The 17,181-nt window shown below is 44.3% G+C and overlaps 1 protein-coding gene across 2 annotated transcripts in view; it reads left to right on the top strand.

The window, feature by feature from the left end:
* The window catches only part of GRIP2 (glutamate receptor interacting protein 2), a 242,594-nt gene that overhangs the window by 165,709 nt on the left and 59,704 nt on the right, over nucleotides 1-17,181 (top strand). The window lies entirely within an intron of this gene.

Here is a 17,181-nt window from a genome sequence, read left to right as displayed (position 1 = left end):
CATGAGACTCATCTCGTCGTGAAACCACCCAAGATGGACGCAATAAAGTGAGTTGTTATCACATCACTCATTTTAGCATTTTAAGCATGATAGGAAAACCAGAAACCACATGGACTGTGTCTCAGAGGATCCAGGTGTTTCAGAAGTGCACCACCATTAGGGTTTTGGTGATTTCTCTCCTCCAGCCAGTCTTAAAAGTTTTCTGATGGGACATCTTAATAATATTGAGCTTTTGTTCTGTCATTCAGAACAGAAGGACCAGAAATGCAAACTAGCAGTGATGCTCTGGGGAAGGTGATGGAATCATTTACTTTCTGATTAGAGTAAGCTTGTGTGTATCACAATGATACCAGTATGTTTCCACTTCCTTAAAGTGCTTTATGGCCTTTTGAAGCCCAGGAAGATTCTCTCTGTTTTGCTATAGCAAACCTCATGTTCAGTCAGTCCTTACTGCAGGATCACTGCAGGAGTGGGCAGAAAGACAGAGCACATGGGATCTCCTTCACGCTGCTCCGGGTGACCAGCTGAGGTTCCCATCACATACCAGCCTGAGTTAAATGGTTGATTGACTACAGCAGAGACAGCTTCAGAAGACCCTTTGTGCTTCAGATATATGCATTTAGGTGACTTCATTCTTTATTTTTTAATATATGGTTTGTATAGAAGGCAAAGGAAAACTAAAGGAAGATGAGGACATTTGGTGCTTTTCTGTTTGGTTTTGTTGTTTTTTTTCTAGCAAAGCTGTACCCTTTATTTGCAGGATGGAATGGCCAGGAAAAGAGACTTGTTAATAGATCTTTTCCCCTTCCTGCTTGCTGGTTTCCAGGGAATCAGCTCCCTTGTTCTGTCCTGTTCTCTGCTACAGCCCCAGACCTTCCCACTTGTCAAAGAGACAGGAGAAATAGAGAAAAAAATGTCCAAAAGGGATGGAAAACTAATGCAAGGAGCTAGAATTAGACAGGAGGAAATCTTCATAGATAAATCTCCTAGGAAGAAAGATTTTATCTTTCTTATTGAAGAATTTATCACAATAGTGCTCTTTAATATAACTCCTGCTCATCAAGCTGCTTGCATCACTTGTCAGCTTTGCCTCAGATGCAGCAATATGAAAGATTAAAAGAAAAAGAAACTGGGGTGTGTGTATCAAGACAGACATCCCTGGGTCTGGAGCTGAATCACAGGCATCTTCATTTCCTTAAGCCAAAACTGGGCAGAGAGACTTTGTCTGGGCCTGAGCTAGCGTTGGCCATATTTTTGTTACTGTCTGTCCGCCTTGCATTTGAATACATCCATGCTGCAAACACCACATCAGCTCAAATTCATTCACTAGACTTAAGGAAAAGCTTTCTGCATCTGTGTTTTTGATGCCATCGCTTCCTGTCCTAACACAGATGATAGATTACTTCTTCCCTCTGTGCATCACTCTTCTGGACATCTGACGACAGCAATAACACTTTCTTTCCTGTTTATCACAGGCATCTCATTTCTCCCCCCAGTCCCAGAAGTTGTGATCTTCCAGATGTCTGACCAGGCTGCACTGATTCCATCTGAATGAAGTCCAGCTGTATCACATCCTGCTTAAACTGTGGTACCCAGCCCTGGGCACTGCATTCAAGCTGAGGCTTTTATCGATGTTGTGTAAAACAAAAGGAAGATTTCACAGCTCTTGCAGACTATAACCACCTTTCTATGTAAAAGGGTGTTAGTTTTTCTTGCAGCTGACTTGGCATTGTGGAATTTACGTTTGGTTTGCAGTCTATGGTATCTGAAGAGTCCTTCTTCCGTTGTCACTTAGTGTTTTCCCCATCCTTTATTCGATTGCTCCTGCCCAGGTCTGGTAGCTCGTATGCACCTCTATGGAATTGTATATTTGGTTTTGCAACATGTCTGAATCATTCTGGATTCAAAATTCACTTCCCAGCCTGTTTGCAGCCCCTTATAGCTGGTGGCTGTCAGCAAACTCAATAGGAATAATCTCTCTTCAAGCATCCAGGTCATTTGATGAAAACCTGGAGTCTTACCAGGCTGGGGATGGGCCCACACAGCACTTGGATTAATACTTCCGTCCCTTCTGATTGTGAACAACTGATGAGTTTTCTCAGTGTGTGGTTTTCCAATCAGTTTTGCAAACACTTCGTAATCATCTATCTCCTGCTTCCCAAACATGCTTGTAAAAATAGCACGTGAGAGGGTGGCAGAAGCATTTCTAAAACTGAGATACAGCAACTTGCATTTTCTGTCTCTCCACAAGTGTTGCTCTGTCATAGGAATTGAGTGGGCATGACTTATTTGTGGGAGATCCAGATTTGCTTTCAGTCATCCTCCTCTTCTTTTAGCAGCTTCCACACACAGATGGCCAATTCCAGGAACTGAAAGAGAAGGTGATGGATTTGTCATACTCTCACCTTCATTCTGGTTTGGTTTGTTTCAGGTTGAACATTGCTTTTTACCTATCCTTCATAAGGTCATAGGGTTACCTGCTGATGGCTTCAGGACTTTGGTGGCCAGGTCTCTCAAGTTTTGTTGACTAATATTAAGTATAAAGGAGTTCTTGCTCTTTTCTTGAGATGACCCATTCCACCAAAATTCCTTTTCATAGAAGAAAAAAGACTCAAGTAATTTCCTACTACTTTTCATGGCCTACAGGAATGAGTTACCTTTTTATTCAATATTCCTCTCCTGTATGGAGGTTACAGAGATTTTCCTCTTAAAGGTTGTGCTCGTGCATGCCTCATTAGTGCACATTTGTTAGTAGGAGGCTGTTCTTTGATGCAAATCAGGTAGGTCTAATAAGAATGTCAGTCTGTAGTGTCAGATGAACAACTGCTCTTTAGGTCTTCTCTCCAGCGCTGCTGGAGTTCAATTTCCAGCCCAGGCACTAACCTCCCTGCCAACCTTCTTAAGGAAACCTCATTGCTGCTGGAAGAGGTGCGCTTGGAGTGACCCATAGCAGGGGGCTGAATTTCATGGGGTGTGTTAAGTCTTGCTTTTGGCTTTATCTCCAGGTTTGTTATTCTTTATAATGTTCTGTTTTGTTAATCTCTATAAGCCAAGGATAACCTTTCTGCCAAGGTGTTTGCGTTATGTTAGGGCATGCAGGATTTAATTTATTTGGAAAACGGACTGTTAGAATTGATATTTGTACACGGATGCCAAAGTTTATTGCTTGTGATATTCTTAACTCAGGGATATAAACCCTACGCAGAAGGTCAGAATATGGCATGTGCAGCTTGGAGGGAAGGGTGCCTGTGCTTTTGTGTTTAGGCATGTGTAGGTGTTTCAAACAAAGGAAGCAATTAAAGCTAACAGGTAATAATAATCAGAAGGAGGTATTGGCACAGAACTGCAGGAGAGAAAGTAGAGCAAAAATAAATATTTAGCAACATCCATCAATTGGCTGTTAAACGCTACCAGGCATAAGAACATTTAAAGCTCTTTTCAGCTGTCAGTTCAGCTACTGCCTAATTTTTAGCATGTGAGTAATCCCATCAAGGTAGGCACGGTCTTAAGCCTTGATAGGACCCCCAGGTCATTGTATGGCTGTCTATTCAAGGTGGCAGAATGCTGTTTCAAGACAAGCGTGCTTACGTGGGAGTTAAGGAATCCTGGGTTGGTGACAGCCTGACTGCCAGGCTGCTTCTGACTTGGGGCTTTTTTTAAGTAGTATTATTATTCTGTTCGTAACAAAAAAGCACCAACCAAGCTGGATGTTCTCAGCCGCCAGATTTATGAATCTGTGCGCTTACAAATCAGTCTGGCAACTCGAGACGTGCAAAATCACAGGGGATGAAGAAATTTCTCTCCTTCCATTCCCAACAATTGCAATCGCCGAGTTTATTTCAATGGAAGTGTTTTTTCGTTTTCCCTTTGACCATGTGTTTTTGTTCAAGGATCTGATAATTACACGCTTGGAGGCGATGGCTTTTCAAAAGCATCTTTCCCGGCAATTTTCAACTGGAGATGTGGGTAAAAATATCTCGCCAGTTTTTTCCTCAGAAGTGTTTTCGCTAATGTGCAATTATGAGCTCTGCCTTCATTCAATTCGTCCTGGAAGTATTTGCTTCACAGGGAAATTCGTTTCCTAGCTGCTCTAGATGCCAGCAGAGTTGGCAGCTGCAGGTGGGGAGGAGGGAAAAAGAAAAGGCCCAGAAATGAAAATTGCTGTGAAATAAATTAGTCCCAACACCTGGAAACCATGAAAGGATGGAATATCATACTCTCCTGTTAAATCATTGTTAAACTGCTTTGCATGTCAGTCCCAAAATGTCCTTGTAAATTATTTAGTATAGCTGAGATATGAAGAGATGATCTCGCTTAATCATGCCTCACAGCTGATCTGTTTCTTACTGTGCAGGTTCATGAAATCATGTTAGAGAGGTGGAAGGAGTTGTGGTTTTCTTCCCAGCAGTACTCTGGCTTCCAGTCTCAATGTATAATTAATACTCGTGTGGTATATCTTAATGAAGCTGTAAGTTAGGAGCTGGCTCAGAGCTGGGGAGAGCAGTGTTGGCGAGAAGGGCTGTGGAGCAGTTACAAAGAGCATAAATACACTTTTGTCCTGGAAGGCAGGAACTTGTGCTGGTGAGAGCAAGATCAGGCTCCCTGCTGCCCTGGCGTATGGATGAAAATGGGATTTGCTGCATCCTTCTGCTTCACTGCATCCTTCTCTTTCGCAAAGGAGGGAGGTAGATCCCTGATGGGGTGTCTGCTGCTGTTTTGGATGTTGTATGCCAAGTTATTTACGGCTATTGAGCGAACTGACTTGCTTGATATCCCAAATGACTCTTCCCTTCCAGCTTCTGCTCCATCCTTCGAGCACCTCTGGGTGCCCAGGGAGCTCACAGGTCCAGCACACCCATCTTCTGCTGGGCATGACCTCTCACTATAGCAAGGTAGGATGGCACAGCTCCAGTCAGCTGCTTTCCCCAGCCAAATAGCCAAGCTAATTCATGGATCTGCTTCTCTGTCTTTGAGCAACCATGTGCATGACCACACAAATGATGAAGGTCTGAGTCAAACCTCTAACAGGTCCCTACTCTTGCACTACCAGCGTCGGTGGAGTTGTCCCAGTAATGAACCTGCTTCTCTATGAGGTCTCAGTGGAGATCCCCTCCTTTCCTGCTGTCAGCACAATAGCTGATCATATATGTTCCTTACTGTAGTGAACGGTTCAGCCTGAAATGTGGGGGGCATGGCCTGCTCCTGCCCTGCTCCTGCCCTGGTGATTTATAGAGGGTAACTTCTTTGTGGAATGCAGCGCTGTTTGGGTAGGGTTAAACTTTTGGCATAAGATGAACGTACGTGTTTTGTTAAAGGCTCTCTTTTTCTTTTCAATAATGCAATGCATTTCCCATATAACCTCCTGTGTACACAGATCGTGTTCCTTCCTGACTTGAAACGTTGCGCTCTGTTGCTCATGCTGCAAGAGTGCCTGGAACCTGCAGCCCAACAGCCCCCAGGCACGGCGGGGGGACAACACATGATGTCTCCAGGCAGATTCTCTGCAGTTTCATCCTCAGCTGACTCCTCTGCAGTGTACAACGAAGCCGTTGAGTGTGTGTGTATGTGAGGAAATCAGTGGGAAGATGCTCAGGTACATACAGATCTGGATCTGTTGGGGTGGTGGTGAACGTCACCCAGCTCCACAGACAGTCCAGAGAGTTGCTGTGATTTGTAAAGCTGAGCAAGCGGCACAAGACAACAGAGAAACTTGTTATTAATTATAATAACTTAGAATCACAGTACCTCCCCTTTCCCCTTGTGTTTCAGTTACCCCCTATCTTCCCACTCAGGTGAGTTCCCCCCATCGCTTAAAGGGGGAATAAGCATTCACCTTGCAGGAATTGGGAAATAAAACGTTTTGGAGGCTGCGGTGGAAGCAACCGAGCGGAACTCCTTTCTCTCCTTTCTCAAAGTCCCTTTATCATTCGGCAGCCGACTCGAGCAGCACCATGAGCTATAATAGGCAATTAGCTCCTAGCAGATTTATGTGACACTGCTTTTTATAAGCAAACAATCATGTGTGTTTAATCATTAAATGGATCTGCTGTATCTAACATTCACGGAGCCGCTCCCTTCTCTCCTGTCTCCCTGTGCACACACTCAACTCTCTTGCACCAGTATAGACCCGTAGACATTCGTACTTGTGCAGAACTGGGGGACATGTACTACTTGACAGCTGCCTTTGGCTCTGGCAGGCAGTGGCAAGAGGTAAGGGCTTGGCAGTATCTGCTCTTGGAGGCATCCAGACTCCCAGCTAGAGTGGGAATGGTGGGAATGGGAGATGCCTCGTGCAAGGGAATATTCCCCCCTAACCCTGAGGACCGTTGGTGTGGTGAAGGGCTAGGCAGGAACCTGCACAGCACCTTGCTGAGTCCGTACATCCAGTGATTGCAGCATTCCTCCGACTTCTGGAGGTTTGGAAAGTAGTCAGTTTTAGTATTCATAGTTAATTTTAGGTACACCTGTGTACGCTGCTCTTCCACACCTCTATTACACACTCCACAGAACCTGCTGGTTTTTATTTTTATTAGTACAGTGCCTTGTTGAATCAAAATTAAATAGGCATTTTGAGAAGCATAATGTGAAGCATTGCATTTAATAGCCTGTGTTCCTGAATGAAGAAGGGCTATCGCATGAATCTCCTCTGTTCCCAAGACTCTGCAGTCCTTAGCAACACCTGACTTTTCCCCGAGTTCATTGCTACTTCCTACCCTCTCTAAGCTGTAAAACTCTCAGCTGCATCTTCTTAGGTGTGTGTTGCATCTTTCTGGGACAGATGCCCTTATTCAGCCCTTCCCTTCTTCCAAAGTGGAACAAGTATTCCCTTAGAATGATGCAAAAATTACTTAGTCCTGGCCATGAGTCTGCCATAAGCCAGTCCCTCTGGCTCTTTGTGATGCTCAGGAGAGCTCAGGCTCTCACTCATCAAATTGCAAGTGCTGTTATAACCAGTGTCCCTGTTCCTCAACCTGTTGCTTCTCTGGCTGGCACCCTGCTCACAGCTAATCCTGCGGCTGGGGTGATTTTGGATTTTAAACATATGAAAAAGCCCAAAGGGAAAATTAATCCACAGAATGGTGGGGCTTGAACTCTGCACAGAGCAGGGTTTACACTGAAAATCCCAAGGTGTTTGCTCACTGGTACTCACAAGAGCGAGCATCTCTTGTGAGCCTTTCAGAGGGTGGCAGAGCCCAGCTTGCAGCAATTTGTTCTGATTTTTCCAGGAGTTTCCATGCCTTTTAGAAGTTCTTGTGCTGGTTGTGCATAATCCATGCAGTGTGAAGCGACTGGAAGCCAGTACAATGGTTTGCATGAAGGCAGCTACATCAAGCAGCTGGAGTGCGTTAATAGACCAATGGTCTGCTGGAGTGGGGTCTTACCCATCTTTCATACTAACAGATGTTTGCTTTCTTTGCAGTGGTGCTGTGCTGATCTTTAGGCACCAGCCTCTTTAGAGGATGGGATGTCAGCAGAGCACGCAGCCAAGGCAAGGCTTGCTGGGAAGCAAGAAGTAGGGCAAAACCAGGAGCAGGGCTTGTTGGAAGCAAGATTTAATGGGCAATTCAGGCAAGTTTTTAACAGCTGGTTTGATGGGGTCAGACTGCACCAGTTCCAACATCAAATAACTTTGAGCTTTGAAACTTTCTTATTTCATCTTGTTGTCCTGCTAAATCTGATATTCCCTGGCTCTTTGATTCCTCTCCTCCCTCCCTCCTTTCACTTTAAGCAAGGCTCTTGCTTAAACTTCCTTTAGTCTTTTAACTATAAGCTTATTCCATCTCTCACACAGCTCTTGTGAATCCTCCTGACACAGCCAAGAATAAAAGCAGCCCAGCCACGTACACGGGCCATTGCATAATAGGTGGTTTGTGTGTCAGACTAAAATCTACATCTGTTTAGGTCAGCCATGAAGTGAGAACATCTGTGTGTATTCATAGAGTATGGCTTCTACCACATGAATGAATAATCCAACTCCCATCATTTGGTAGTTACTTTTCTTGAGACATTGCTACTTAGCTGAACACTGAGTGGAGAATCACATTTATGGGAATTAAGTCTTAGTAAGGTTTAGTGGAGCTTCGTGGATAAGCTGGAAACAAGTCTAAATGGGGTGCTGGAAATCTTCCTTCTAAAATAGTTAATGCTGTCTGGAACGTCTTCCTTATGTCTTAACTCCCACTGGCTTTAGAGCACTTTGCATCAGAATGCAGCGCAGATCCAGGATAAAGCACCTGATTTGCAACCTACTGCATTGAATGTATTTTCATGTGATGCTATTTTCCAGCAGTCTTTGCAGTCCTCCTGAAAGGGCTTCAACCTTGCGGGCTGCATTGTGGACTGGGGGCTCCAGCTGGGGAATTGCCCCATTACAGCATCCTATGGGAGATACCTTGGTGCACTGGCCCATGGGATGGTGGAAGAAGCTGTTGGAAATATAGTCCCCTCCTTGCTTCAAAGCAAGCTGGGGCCTTTCTGTGTCTGCTTTCTGCTGGGTCAGGCTGGTTTATTCTCTCTGTGCAATCAGTGAAGCCTCTGAGCCTTGTATGTGTCCAGCTGCAGGCTACAGTAAACCAGGGTTGTCCTGGACAGCTCTGGTTTTCCATAGCTCCTTTTGAAGCTGTAGTCTAGTAGAGATGATCAGATCAGTGCAGTAGCAAATGAAGTTGTGGACAGCTCTAGTATCTGCTTTTCACAGTTTGACATTTTCATACTGGTGCTGATGGCATCCTTTAGGTTCTGTATAAATCTGTTTCCTTGCTTCACCCCTTGATCCCTGGCTCATGCTTTTATTCAATGTTACTTCGCTGAAGAACACCTCTTCTGTTGCCTGATTTGCCTGGGGTCTTTTTTTGTTCTGTTGGTTTTGTTTTCTTGTGGTTTGCATGGATTTTCTTATTGCTGCTGGCACGGAGATTGATTCGCACCTCGCAGGAACCTGCATAAATCTCAGCCGCCTCTTGAACCGGCACAGCAAATGTCCCAGATTTGATTCCACATTTCATTTTCTGTGCCTTTTTCCTGAGCAAGTTCAGGCTTGTAATTGGAAGCAGAGAGAGGGTGCTAGCCTGGACAAGTGGCAGGGTGACCTTTCTTGCAGCAGCTCTGCTGGACTGCACCAGCAAGGTTTATCAAAGGGGTTGCCCATGCAAACTGATCTTGCTCAGCAAGGAAGCAGGATGTGATTCGATGTAGGAAGAGGTTTTCCCCAACTTCTCATCCATTCTAGAAGGTTTCCCTAAGATTGGATTAGCACTCTTAGTTGCTCTCCACATTGCATGCTGGAAGTTTAGCACAGATGCTAAAGTTTTATGTATGCTCTTGGGAGCACGTAATTTACTCCTGTAATGTAGGGTCTCATAGAAGTGCTGTGGGAGTAAACGAGAAAAAAAGGTATTGTAAATGCAGTGAGTCCCACTTCAAAATGGATTACCAGGCGGAACGTTGGCATAGTGTCTTGTTGCCATCTCATCTTTCCTCTCTGCTGAATCCAGTGGGTTTTCCTCTGCCCTATCTGCTGCCTGCCACAAGAGATTTGCTCCTGGTGATTTCCCTGCTGAACTGGAAGAAACATCCTGTAACACATCATTGAGGAGGTTAGTTTGTCTCATTTGGTGTAAAGAGAGGACACGCACATGTTCCAGCATCCTTCCTAAGTTCTGGCCCTCTAGTTCTCCATGAGAGAGTTATGTGCTATCCTGGCCCAGATCAGATTGTCTTCTCCCCTTCTCTTCAGTACAGCACTATCTTGGGCTGCTTAAACACCTCCCCTCCCATGGAAGTTAGCAACCTCTTGATTTGACAGTTCTTTTATAAGATCTTGGAGGATGGAAGACAACAGGTACCATTTGTAAAGCAAAGATAAATCATAGGGACCAAAAGGGAGCTTGTAAAAGGGGGAAAATGAGTCAAAGAATTTACTGGGTACTGCAGCAAATTGATCTCCATTTCAAAGGGTGAAAGTCCTGACTTCTGCCTGTTCTGTTGTCCCCAGGCCTATTGATTTGTGCTGCATATTCTCACCCAGGCTATCCATGAGGGTACTCGGTTCTTGGTACTGCTGTCTTGATTATCTCCTCCCTGGACCTCTGTGAGGAGCCCAAGATAGAAAAAACCCCAAACCCAAGGCGAAATAATTTGTAATATGGACATTGATAAATCTTTCTTTGCTTTATTGGTAGGTCAAAAATAAAAGCTTGCTAATTTCAGGGGTTTTAAGTGAGCAGGTTCATAGTGCCTGCTGGGTTTAGGTGGCACCAGTGATTTGAGTGCTGAAGTCTAATAGACTAATAGTATTTAATTTCGTTTGATTGAAAAGCCGCAATAGAGCTGCCTTTTTTATTTGATCTCATTCCACAGTCACTTAGCACGGCACTTGGTGCTTGAAAGAAGGGAAGCCCCCCCCAGGGTTTGGATTCAGCAGGCTGCGTTCCTTATCCACCTCCATAGTCAAGAAAAAGTTGGGAAGCTTATGTGAAGTTAATAGCGGGGATTCCCTTGCCAGCTAGGATTTACTGCTGCCTGCTGCATGGATTAATAAAGAAGAGAGGCGTTCTTCCCTGGGAATGGTGTTCGACTTTGTTGGTCATTTCTTACCATATTGCAATTGCTCACTTGGATAACTTTCAGGAATGATCAGTCTGAAAATGTATCTTGTTCCACTTGAATTTTTACTCTTGAAAGATGCTTTCTTCAGACAATGCAGTATGTCAGCAATATTTAATCTTTCCAGCTTACCGTTGGACTCTCCCCCATACAGTCTATGCTGCTTGATAAGAGGAATTGCCAGATTGACTGGAAAATGTAACTTTAATAACATAATTTCAGGCACTCGAATCATTGAGAAATAATAATCTCATTGAGTTGGTTTCTACACTGTTCTTGTCACTCATGCACAAAATTACCACATATAATGCATGTGTGTGCGTGCAAATGTGACCTGCAAGGGGTCTGAGAAGCTTCATGGTTGATCCTGCCACCAGGTTCTTCATAAATATAAAGTGATGAAGCTGTCTGAAAATGCTTGGGTATTTGGGAGAGGTTGCAGGAAGGGAATTGTCTCTCCTTTCTCTCTTTATCTTTGTTTTTTAACATTATGAATTCAAATCTTGCTTAAGAAAAGCACTGGAGAGGAGTCACTGAGTGAAAAGGGACCTTTTTGGTATGGACTTTGTTTTGGAGGATGCTTTGGAAGAGGTAAATAAACGTGAAGGTGTTTGGGAAAAGCTATCTGTGCTGAAGGCACAGCCTATGTTATGCTTCAAGAAACTCTTATTAAGCCTTGCTTAATGTACAAAAGGTATCCTCACTGAATGGGGAAAGAGTTGTCCCTGATACTTTTAAATTAAAGAAAGAAATCACATCTGCTTCAGAAGAATAACATGAGCTCCTCTGTGAGCAGAAGAGCAAAAGAGCATTTATCTTCGACAGTTTTGCATCCCATATCCCTTGTTCTCTTCCCTACCATGCAGAAGAAAATGAGCTGTGAAGTTGGTCTAGAGCTGGTTTGCACAGCAGCTCTTTGTCTTGCTGGGAGCAATAATATGGGTCTTTTCTAGTCAAAACACAATCTTAATGTAAGTTAGAGGACTATAATCCTCTTTCAGGCTGCTCTCTTTCTCTCCAGGTTGATGGATATTGGCCACTGGGTTCCAGAGGTGCAAGAGGACAGTAGATGGATACACAGGCAGCTTGGGAAGTTAATTTTCACAGAAAACCAAGCCAAAAAAAAAAAAAAAAAGTTATTCTTTAATACAAAATTCTGGTCACTTTTTCAATTAGTTTTTCTTCCATCTCTCAGTACAGCTCGAATGGAAATGAACTGCTGCCAGGTCCTCTATTGCACACTCCCTCAGATGCGCTGATTAGATAAAGTTACTCTGCACTGGCTTCCAAAGCAATAATGGGTGACAGACAAAGCACTGGAGAATGTCTCTAGTATATAAAAGACATAGCTGTAGTGGCAGGTTGACTGCAGAGTCTTAAATTGTGTCTTTCTCCTTTTTTCCCCTTTTATGTCTTGTTTTTGATGGAACACCATGTATATAAGGAAAGCATGAGGAGTACCAGATTTTGGCATTGAGCTGCGTCCAACATTCATTCTTATCAGATGGGACTTGCATCAGTCCTTGGGAGGTGTTTAATATCCTGTGAAAGTTGATGTGAGTTGAACCTTTCCAAAGCCTGGCTTCTCTGCAGAGCTGGCTTAAATGGGCTTTGTGTGCACAGACAGGAACAGAAAACAGAGCATCATCTACTTGTTTACTAAATGCTGAAACTCTTTTCACTGCTCCATGGGAAGCAGGAGTCTTCTTCCATCACTGTTATGTTGCCCAGGGGGGAGAAATGTGCTCTGATATCCCTTGGAAGCTGACCTGCTGATAACAGGGGCATGTTCTGCCTCGTATCTTGGTCTCATAAAGGCCACTGCTATGCAAATAACTATCTACATCATTTCAGTTGAAAATGGTTGCTTAAAACAAATTGTTCCTTTAAAAGTAATTTTGGTTTCTTATTAAAAAGAAAAAAAAATAGAAGAACAAAGCATGGAGTTTTCTGTTGAACAATGGGCTATTGTATCTTTTATAGATCTGTTTCCTGTGAATAAAGCAGCAGGTGGTTATGAAATTACACATGCCTTAAAAGGGTTGGTAGATAAGTCAATATAGGCTTTAGAAGAAAAGAAGGGGGGGACATGAGGACGTGGGGGTATGAATTCCATTCTGTGAGTACCAGGGAGAGGAAATTAAGAAGTACAACTTCCTCTTGGAATAACTTCAAAGTCTGGACAAGTTCTCCCTGGCCAGGAGCAAACACTGCACAAATGGATGGAGGAGGTGCCACAAAACCCAGGTTGGATGGGGCTTGGAGCAACCCACTCTAGTGGAAGGTGTCCCTGCCCATGGCAGGGGACTGGAACTGGATGAGCTTTAAGGTCCCTTCCAAGCCAAACCCCTCTATGTTGCTATGATTTGTCTTCGGTGTAACTCATGAATACGTGCTGTGAAAGGTGTTTGTTGCCACTGAAAGGGAAAAATAGGAGGGTTCTTTTCCAACAGGCAGCCTCTACCATTTGTACCACTAATCTCTTGCTATGTGTATGTATGAAATTAGGTAGGGGCTGCTCCCAAAAGAACTTGGTCTGTTCCAGTCTAAGCTCACGTTTAAGGGGAAATAAATTAAGGAATCTGCCTGGTGCAAAGGAAGGGAGAAGCATGTCAAAGCCCTGCTAGGGTCTGAGTGTCTACCATGGGAAAGGTGCATTGAAGGTGCACCCTGTGTTGATGGAGATGGGGAGATCTGTTAACGAAATTGTGCTGCAGAATCCTACAGCAGAAAGTGACATTGTTTTCCTTGGTTTTAAGCACTTGCCAGGAGCATGGGCTGTTTTGTGTATCGGTTGCTGTATGGTTGGGCTATTTTTATGTAGGGTAGGATCGTGCTCCAGCTCAGCTTTTACAGCGTTCTAGGAAAAGCAGCCTGGAGATCACTGCCAGATGTTTTTCATCGCTTTGTTTGGGTTCTGTTCGTTTACTTTCTTTAACTTTTCTTATAAGAGAGCTGGAGCGATGCATTTCTGGAGGTGGGGAAAGGGCTGAACATCTGTATTTGGCTTGATGAACTCCTGTACAAGTTTTCCAAGGGCCTAAGGAGCTTTGGATTTAGTTGAGCAGAAGAAAATTCAAGCCATTTGCTGAAGAAGGTGCAAACAGTTTCTTGCCTGAAGCTGAGACGTGGGAGAAGCCTTTGGGCCATGGTGGACTCCATAATTAAGACTGAGGAAGTTGGGGCTGTTCAGCCTGGAGAAGAGAAGGCTGCGTGGAGACCTCAGAGCAGCCTTCCAGTACCTGAAGGGGGCCTATAGGGATGCTGGGGAGGGACTCTTCATAAGGGACTGTAGTGATAGGACAAGGGGTAACGGGTTAAAACTGAAACAGGGGAAGTTTAGATTGGATATAAGGAGGAAATTCTTTACTGTGAGGGTGGTGAGGCACTGGAATGGGTTGCCCAGGGAGGTTGTGAGTGCTCCATCCCTGGCAGTGTTCAAGGCCAGGTTGGATGAAGCCTTGGGTGGGATGGTTTAGTGTGAGGTGTCCCTGCCCATGGCAGGGGGGTTGGAACTGAATGATCTTGAGGTCCTTTCCAACCCGAACTATTCTATGATTCTATGATTAAGTAGTTTCAATAAATCGTGGAGTCTGTAACAGTATTCAAAATGGGCTTTTAGTTCTCCTGTCCTCTCCAGATCTACTTGTCTCTTGCGTTAAAGGCTGAGCGCTTTGAAGATGGGAGGCCACTGCTGTGCTCCTCTCATGCAGAGCTGACACAACCATCTCCAACCTGCTGCAGAGGTCCTAAAATAACCCATCTGCCCTTAGCGGGATGTGCTGGAGGCTTAGTTGTGTACAGCCTTGCAATCAAACCCAAAACTATTGCTGAATGTCAACCTGGGAAGAGGTGGGAAGCGTTATGTTACTGTCCTCTAATGATGGTAGAGCTCCTGGCCAGGCTGTGGTGGAGGCTGTGTGATTTAGGAGCTAAACACCAATTTGAGATTCAGAATGGCTGTGCATGGCTCGATGTCTTTTTTTCCTCCCTTCCTTCTAGTAATATGACAACTTTTAAAAGAAGATTAGGTGCCTAAAGATACAGATAGATGATTATATTCTGGTTTTGAAGTACATGTCTGCACCATCAGGCTCTCAGATATCTTTAATATCACACACCTTGGAGACTGGCTTCCAGGCAGCTGCACTTTGAGTCATTAGCTGCCTTGACCCACTCTCATGTACCCTTAACTGGTCTTTGCTTCACTACAGATAAATGCCTCCCTTGACTTAGAAAGATAACTCTCTCAAAATGGATCAAATCACACTTAGTTTTAGTCATTTGGGTTACTGCTTCCAACCTTGTGCTTTTATTCTAGCAAAAAATACCAGCTTGCCTTAGCGTGAGCAGCTTTGGGTTCTTAATGATGTTTTAGCATTCATTTCTCTAAACAAGGAGTGCAATTACCCTATAGCAAAATAACTGTCTCCAACTGTCTTTTTTCCATTAAACAAATGGGAGGTTTTACCTCTTGGTCTTCCCATAAGATTAATGCACTTTCTCTGCAGGAACTGTCTTAAAGCGATCCAGGAATCTGAACAACTTGCAGATAGCAATTCTAATTGTCACAGAATCTTATTTAGCCAATGCTGATTTTCATTAAAAGGTGATCTCTGTTAATAACATAGACTAATAACTCTTCTAAATGAAAGCACCCTTCATTTTTCCCCCACAGGCAGGGATAATGAACTCCTAAATCAGTGCTGTTTCTGAGGAGCTTTTTTTTCCATTGTCACAGAGGTTGGATTGGGACCTAACCAATGCCAGGAGATCCTGGTGCATGTGCTCACAAGCCGTTGGGCATTTAACCAAGTCATGGTGTTACTGAGATTGGTTTTGCTGCTGGTTGCTGCAGAGAGAGAATTTGGCCCAGGAAATCTCCACTGGCTCTGCGAAAATGAAGGGCTTGATGGGTGTCTCAGGAAGGCAGCAAGTCAACCTTGGAGAGGTGGAGAGGGTAACATCAGGGAGCTAAATTCAACCTAACTGTTAGACCTAAGAGAATCCACATCAGAGACAGCCATGAGAAATCAGGAAGCCAAGTTCTGCTGCTTGTGGAGCAACTTGTCTTTCCTATCAATGCCTCAGTTCTCAATCTTAAACCAGCAAAACCCAGCCTAAGGCAAAAGCTGCTATCAGGACCATCCCTTGGGTATGGCAGACAGGGATGCTGTTGCACAGATCCATGCTCCCTCTTAACTGGCTTTATTTTCTTCCTTTTGCGATTGCAATTATTTTTCCCTCTCCTTTCTTGTCTTCAGGGACAACATATCAGTGTGCCCTGGCTGGAGGTGCCATGGACTAGAGGCCCTGCTTAGAGCTACCATTGATGGGCTGCAGCAGGGTGGGATATTGGAGTTTGCTCTCAACTCCCCTTCTTCCTGCCCCTGGTACTTCTGCTGAAGCAGGAAGATATCTTTTCTACTCCTTCATCTGTCCAGTTTGTTTCTGAGGGAAGAAGATGGGATTCTCTCTTCTTTTTTTTTGTCACTGGGTGAGATGCATACTACTGGGAGGAGAGTTCAAGGCCATGTGTAGGGAAGGGACTTAGGAGCTCTTCTCTCCTTAGAGAAAATGTTACTAAGACTTTGAAATGGTGAAAACTACCGTCAAAGGACTTAAAGGAAGTTTTTTATATTGTCACAGCTTCCCATGGGATCAATATATGGGAAGTGTTGAGTTGTCATTTTTATTGAGGGTCTTGTGAACTTTTCTGAAAGATTTAGAAAAGTTTGAAAAATACACGTCTGATGGCTCCAGCACTGATTGCTTGCAAAAAGAACCCGTGCAGGCTTTTAAAAAGCACTATTTTCCCTATTTTGGGAAGCAGAGAGACTCATGAATTTTCAGTGTGGGTGCTGTGATTTGGGCCGATGGAGCAATCAGGCTCGTTACCAGTCTCACCTCTGAGTCGATGGTGTGCTAGGCAGGAGAACTAAGAGCATAAAAAGAAGGAATTTCTTATTAGAAAAAACAAAGTCTCTTCCTTCCCCATCCAAAAGGAAAAAAAGCTCAGAAAGAAGTGACTCCATTAACAGCAGCTTGAGTGGCAGAGAAGGAAATCAGCTGAAAATGAACAAAGAGCCGCACGTGGCAGGGATGCTAATGCAAGCAAATGCCAATTCACACTTTGGCAGGCGGCGTGTGGCAGCTTCCTTTCCTGTTCAAACATTTTAGCCAGATAATGAGTGAAAAAACCAAACATTTTTCACATAATCAACTGAGTTTGGAAGGGAGAAGCAATAGAGGAAGGGGAGCTGCGGTGCTAATTATGTGCCGGCTGATATGGCTGTTATCGAAGCAGCCTGGGACCATGCTGGGGGGGGGGATATGTTGCTAATTGCCAGTATTTCTTGGCCACTTGGCTGCTGGTGGGAGCTGTTGTTAATGCACAGGCAACCTGGTTGATTGCTGAAATGGAAGCCAAGGCACGCTTGCCAGCAGCTATTGGGGTAGGGAGGGTAACTGTTAGCAAATTGGGGTTACATATGAATGTATTGATTGGGGTGGCAATGGGGAAATGAAGCACAGAAGGGTGCTGGTGGCTGTCTGGTCCAGGGCGGCGTGTTTATG

This window comes from Lathamus discolor, chromosome 7 (assembly GCF_037157495.1).
Source record: "Lathamus discolor isolate bLatDis1 chromosome 7, bLatDis1.hap1, whole genome shotgun sequence".
NCBI classification, from domain to species: domain Eukaryota; kingdom Metazoa; phylum Chordata; class Aves; order Psittaciformes; family Psittacidae; genus Lathamus; species Lathamus discolor.
The sequence above is the reverse complement of the archived record's forward strand: the minus strand, read 5'-3'. Positions and strand labels throughout refer to the sequence as shown.